This window comes from Octodon degus, unplaced genomic scaffold (genome assembly GCF_000260255.1).
Source record: "Octodon degus isolate 3935 unplaced genomic scaffold, OctDeg1.0 scaffold00113, whole genome shotgun sequence".
Lineage (NCBI taxonomy): Eukaryota > Metazoa > Chordata > Mammalia > Rodentia > Octodontidae > Octodon > Octodon degus.
Window position 1 is genome coordinate 626,505 of NW_004524689.1, and position 6,540 is coordinate 633,044.

Sequence of the window (6,540 nt, forward strand, 5' to 3'; positions counted from 1 at the left end):
GGCCGGACCCGCCCCGCGCCCCGCGCGCTCGGACCCGCGGTGAGGCGGAGCCGCCCGCGCCACGCCCCCTTAACCCTCGCAGGCCCGGTGACCCGGCCGGTGCGAGCCCGGGTCTCGCCTCCGACCCCAGTTCAGCCCAGCCCAGCCTCGCTGCCGGGACCGAGCCGTGGGACTTCTAGGCCCAAGGCGAGGGAGCGTTGTGCCGAGCCCCCCTTGGGGACAACCGCTCACCCTGCACAAGGGAAGAGCAACCTCAGTGGCGACCAGCTTGCCTCTCAGCCCAGATGGCTCCTGGACGGCGGGGCTACAGCACAGCAAGCCCACCCGGTGCACCGCAGAGGGAAAGAGCCTGTTCACCGGGGCTCCTCAGGCCCCGCCTTGCGGTGCTCACCCCGTACTCAGGACACCGCTCCAGGGCTTCGGGACGCCTGTCCAGGCTTGTGCCCTAGACAGACCTGAAGCCCCAGGTGGAGTGGGGAACTCGTGGGGAAGGGCAATTCCGAGCAGAGTCTCTACCAGCTGTCCTTGGGACTCTGAGCTGCCGCTACCACCCTCTCAGGGACCTTATCTGAGAGAGTTTAGGTGGGCTGCAGAATTTACTGCATCCTGATCTCGGATCTGGAGACAGCCACCCCCTAGATCCATTACCTAACGAATTCCGGGTCAACTTAGAAAGCCCAGGTCAGCCCCAGACCTCAGGCATTTGGCCAGAGCCTGTGGCCAGCCGAGGGTCAGACTTCCCTACTCCAGTGTCCGAGTTTAGAGGACCCTGGACCAATACCGGATCTGTCCACCTGTGGGGACCCTTGGGCTGGGATTGTGGAGAGCTCTGCACCTAGTGGGGATTAGGGTACAGGCTTTTAGGGTACACTGCCTTGCCTCCAGCTTTCTCTCACCTTCCCCTTAGGCTCTGAATCTTGCCCCAGCTTTGGGAAGGGACCCAAGAGCTCCCCCAGGGAAAGTGACTGAAACCCTGGATTCTCAGAAACCCACACGGCCCGAGCTCGCCTGCTCACAAGGCTTTTCAGGAAGCCCAGGCACCTGCAGCCCCTCTGCCCTTGGGCATGGGGTGCCGGTGGTTGCTGGAGCGGAACCAAGGTGGGCAACACAGGGATTCATGCCTGGCTCCAGTTCAGCTGCCAGCCCATTTCAGGGGAAAAAGAGCCAGACAGATCCAGGTGGTGCTGCTGCTGCCGGATGGGGCTGAGTGGGCAGCCAGGTGGAAACCCTGGCAGACCAGCTGGAGGCTCCCAAGGCGTCCTTGCCTGACCCGACCCGCGGGTTAGTCAACGAGGACCCTGGAAGGGGAGTGGGGATGAAATAGGGACAGGAGACACGAGAAATGGAGGCAAGACAAAGGTTCTGATCAAGCCCCGTTTATTCAAGTCTCAGAGAATTTATAGGAAGGGGGAAGAAGAGGGAGGAGTGATTATACGTCATCAGGTCGCTAGGCACTTGGGGTGGTCTCTAGAATGGAGATCAGGCATGTGACTTCTGGGAAATGGCTCCGAGGGGAAACAGAAACTTAACTCTGGGAAGGTCACAAGACAACAGATCAAAGCAGCAGTCTAGTATGAGGCCAAGCATTGGTCTCCCACACTTGCCTGTGCCTCTGAGTCTGTGCTGGGGCACAAGGGGGGGGGGGGTGTCTCCAGAGGGGTGGGGCTCCCCAGCTGCCCAGAGTGAGCAGGGTGGCCGGAGGTGGAGCTTCTTCCCACGTGGACTCTCCTTTCTTTCTTAGGTAGCATCATCTCAGGTGCGATTTTAAAATGACTTCTGCATTTTACACAAAACTTTCATTGCTTCAAGAAGTCTTAAAAGTTACCCACCTTAGCCAGGTGGGTAATCCCAGCACTTTAGAGGCTGAGGCCGGAGGATCACCGAATTGGAGGCCAGCCAGGCTGCACAGTGAGCTCCGGGACAGTGTGAGCTGCATGCCGAGCTCTTGAGTCAAACAACAAAACAACACAAATCTGCTGTGTTGCTGCAACGGAGCGCAAATACCTGGCTGTGCAAGTATGTCTGGAAACTGTCCCTCTCCAGGGAAGTCCTTCCTTCCTGGGCCCCAGGGTGCAATCCACAAGGCCAGGGCTTGCCCCTCAGACCTCGTCCCTGGTGTGCCCCACGGTAAGAAGACGTTCACACCTGCCCGTGGGTGCAGCACTTTGTTCATGGGTGAGATTTGGTTTACCTCTGCTGCAAGGACCGCCGGCGCCAAGCTGTAGACGGCAGTCACCTCCTATAGCGCCACCTTCTGGACAGGTGGCGCATCACCCCGGGCGGGGGACCTGGGGACTGCGCTCCACTTGGGCCAAGTCAGGATGTTGCAGAGGGCGCCTGCTGAGGCAGAGCCGCTGACCTGGTTCCATCCCTGGTGCTGGCCCCGCCCTGGGCGTGGTGGTGCACACCTACATCCCCGGCGCTTGGGAGGCTGAAAGCAGGAGGATCACTATGCCTGGAGATCAAAGTATCAGAATACATAGACCCGGAACGAGGTTGCAGGGGATCTTGGTTGTTGTTGCTGTCTGTTTCTTTGGTTTTAAGTACTGGAATTTGCAATCTAAGGCCTTGCCCGTGCTGGACAAGCAGTCTACCACAAGCTACACCCCCAGGCCTTTTGTTTTTTAATTAATTAATTAATTTTTGTGGAACTGGGGATTGAACTTAGGCCCTTGTACTTGCCAGGGAAGCGCTTATTCCACTGAGCCATCTCCCTGGCCCCCCTTTTGTTTTTTAGAATTTTGTTTTGTGAAGTAGGTACTGGGAACCGAGCTCAGGATCTTGCGCTTGCCAGGCAGGCATTTGTGCTGGTGCGCTATATCCTCGCCTCCCCCAGTCCTTTTTATTTTTTTATTTTTTTGCGGAACCAGAGATTGAACTCAGGCCCTGTACTTGCCAGGGAAGCGCTTATCCCACTGAGTCATCTCCCCCCCCCCCAGTCCTTTTTTGTGGCTTGTTTTTTTCTTTTTTGAGACAGTCTTGTTACATAGTTCAGTCTGGAGTTGAACCCAGTAGGAGCCCAGAGTGATCTCAGATGCTCAAAGATATCCCCCTTGCCTCAGCCTCCAGGACGCTTGGGTTACAGGCCTGCCACACAATGTCCCATCCCAGCCTTTTGTTGTTGTTGGTAAAGCCTAAATCAGGGTCTTACCAAATTGTTGAGGCTGATGCCTGCCTGGCAAGCATGAGGTCATGAGTTCAATTCCTGCTACCAGAAGCGGGGGAGGGGGAGGGAGAAAGACTAAAAGTATTTTAAGGGTCTGCCTGGCAATTTCGAGGTCCTGAGTTCGATCCTCAGTATGAAAAAGAGAAAATATATAAACTGCTGAGGCTGGGGTGGAACTTGAGATCCTCATGCCTCAGGCTCGAGCCCCCATGCTCAGCAAGATGGATGACTTTTGACAAATGTGTCACCACCTCCTCAAGACACAACCATTCCAACACAGCACTCTGAGGGACTTTTGGGCAGCCCTCCCAGCACTGCGCTACTTCTGGGCCTGAGCTTCTGCCTGGGTTGCAGCTTCCTATAAAAGGAAATCCGGGGCTGGTGAGATGGCTCAGTGGTCTAAAGCACCTACTTAGAACAAGCTTGGCAAAGCACAGGGACCGCGGTTCAATCCCCCAGCACCACATGCCAGCCAACCCCGCCCCCTGGTGGGCTGAGCTGCCCCCCCAAATAAAAAAATTAAAAAAAAAAAAAGGAAATCCTGCGTGCTCTTCTGCGCCTGGCTCTGGTCTCTCAGCATGGTGACTCAGATGCCTCCAGTTGCAGCGCATTTCAGTAATCCCTCCTTTTTAATACTAAGTGTAGAAGCGCTGTGTGCGTTACTCTTGGACGCCTCATGGGCTTGAGTAGTTATAAATAAACCAGCACATCCACGTGCAAATACTTCTGTGGCTATGTTTCCAGTTATCTTGGGTACGGTGGAATTTCTGGGACGAAGGAATGTATGATTAACTGTGTAAAAATCTGCCACACACAGAGGGCGGCACGGGCCTAGAATCCCAGCTGCTCTGGAGGCCGACGCAGGAGCCAAGCACGAGCACCTCAGCAAGACCCTGTCTCAGAGCAAAAGCCAAAAGGGCGCCTGCTGTATGCACTGCTTGGTAGTTTGCTGCCCAGTGGGCAGGCAGACCTGGGACCCTGGGGCAGCTGCAGGGCAGCCCCTGTGGACTCCCCTCTGCCCCACACACAGCTGCGGCCTCGGGAGCCCTGCCGTGGCCACTGGCCTGGGTCTTGAGCATCATGCTGTGGGCCCCAGTCACACAGAGACCAAGGCCCAAGGGGCAGATCTGCAGCCAGAGCGAGGGTACCACAGCAGTCAGTGCTGTGCCCAGCTGTCCTGGGAGAGAGAGTGGGCATGGGGTGGACCCAGGGCCCCGGCCGACTACGGGGGACCTGCAGGTGGACTGTTGGGGATGCAGCCCTGCTGAGCTGTGCTGAGCTCCACCACATGCTCAAAACAATGCGGAGGCAGTGCTGGATCCTGTTACAGCTGCTACGGGGGGTTGAACCCAGGACTTTCGTACTGAGCTACATACCCAACCTCTTTTATAAATTTTATTTTACAATATTTTAATTTTAGGGCCAGCCAGATGGCTCAGTGGACTAAATCGCCCAAGAATAGGGGTTCAATCCCACACCTTTCCAGCCCCGCCCCCGGGGCACACCAAGATGGCAAATGATACTGGGCGTGGTGGCATGCGCCTGTAATCTCAGCACTTGGGAGCTTGAAAACAGGAGGATCACTACAAGTCTGATCCGTGTGGTGAGACCCGAAGCCCTGCAGACCCTGTCCTAAACATTCCTTTTTCTAAATGGTATGGCGTCTGCCCTCACGCCACCCTGAACACACTTCCTCCTTCTGACTAGGATGCCTGTAATTTCTAGGGCAATGCTCAAGAGAAGTGCTAAAGCACAGTTTGTGTTCAAGTACTGATTTACCTCTGAAAGAATGAGAAGAGCCAAAGGCTGTGTGGAACGTGTTGTTTGAGCAAGATGTATTTTTTGTTGTTGTTTGGCGGAACCAGGAATTGAACTCAGGCCCTTGTGCTTGCCAGGCAAGCACTTATTCCACTGAGCTCTCTCCCCGGCCCATGAACATGTTGTTTGAAAGCAGCCCAGGTCCCCGTTGGCACAGACCTGGCCAGCATGGATCAGTGTCGCTCAGGCCGCGTGAGGGGCCTGAGGCCCTGGTGGCACCTGCCGTCCTCCTCCAGGTTGTGGTATGGCTGTGTGCTGAGGCAAATTCCCACCTCTGTCCCTGTACAGGCTTCCCGAGTGGCTGTTGGCCGGGCTTGGAGCTCAGTGGCACAGCGCCTGCCTGGCAAATGTGAAGCTGTGAGTTTGCTTCTCTGGACTGCCAGGCCCTCTGTCCTCCTGGGAGGGTCACTACCCACACAGTGCCCACACTGGGCAGGAAGCCCCCCTGGGTTCTTCTCAGCTTTCACGTCTATTGCCTCCACCCAGGGACCTAGTGTGCCCTCCATGATTTTCTTTTATGGTGCTGGGGATTCCTGGGCCTTCACAGTGAGCAGCATCTTCAGCCCTTTGAAGATATTTTGGACCTGGATGGCAGGCTCAAGGTTCTGAGCTCAATCCCTGGTACAAAGAAAACACAAAAACTTTTTGAGCACTTGGGAGGCTGAGGCAGGAGGATCGCCGTGAGTTTGAGGCTAACCTGGCCTACACAGTGAATTCAAGGCCACCCTGGACTACATAACAAGATCCTGTCTCAAAAAATCCAAAGTAGCCAGAGTGGTGGTGCATGCCTATAATCCCAGCACTCAGGAGGCTGAGGCAGGAGGGTCACTGTGAATTTGAGGTCAGTCTGGGCTACAAAGTGAGTTCAAGGCCAGCCTGAAGTGCAAAGTGAAGGCCTGTCTCAAAAACAAACAGACAGGGCTGGGGAGATAGCTCAGTAGAATAAGTGCTTGCCTGGCAAGCGCAGGGTCCTGAGTTCAATCCCTGGTACCACAAAAAACAAAAAAACAGACAAAACTAAGGGCTGGGAAGACAGCTCAGCTGCGCAAGCACCTGCCTGCCAAGTGAAGGTCCTGAGTTCAATCTCTAGTTAAAACAAACAAACAAAAAACCCAAAAACTAAACAAAAATGTTTTATTTTGAGATAAGCTTGGGTTCAAACTTGCCAATCTCCTGCCTCAGCCTCCTAGAGTGATAGACTTATAGGCACGTGCCATTATTTTAATTTTTGAGACAAAGACTTACTTGATAGTCTAGGCTGGCCTTGAACTCACTATACAGCCTAGTATGGGCTTGAACTTGTGGTCTTCCTGCCTCAGCCTCCCAAGTGTGAAGATTATAGGAATAAGCACCAGCGCTGCACCAAGGCAGGCTAAGTTAGCCGGAGTCCGGGCCTGATGGCACAGACTCCTATAATCCCAGCACTGGGGAGGCTGAAGGCAGTGGGTCACCACAAGTCCGAGCTGCATACTGTGACCCTGCAACAAACAGTACAACTTTTTTTTTTTTTTTTTTTGTGGTACCAGGGATTGAACTCAGGACCCTGCGCTTGCCAG

At 54.9% G+C, this 6,540-nt stretch overlaps 2 protein-coding genes across 2 annotated transcripts in view; both read right to left on the reverse strand.

The window, feature by feature from the left end:
- Positions 1–6,540, reverse strand: part of Fndc10 (fibronectin type III domain containing 10) — a 12,306-nt gene that overhangs the window by 2,059 nt on the left and 3,707 nt on the right. The gene's annotated exons all lie outside the window — the stretch shown is intronic.
- LOC101589841 (cyclin-dependent kinase 11B) overlaps positions 2,381–6,540 on the reverse strand; it is a 28,247-nt gene continuing 24,087 nt past the window's right edge. The window contains exon 14 of the mRNA XM_023699365.1: positions 2,381–2,409. The gene's annotated coding sequence lies outside the window, so the exon portion shown is untranslated. The remainder of the gene's footprint in view (positions 2,410–6,540) is intronic.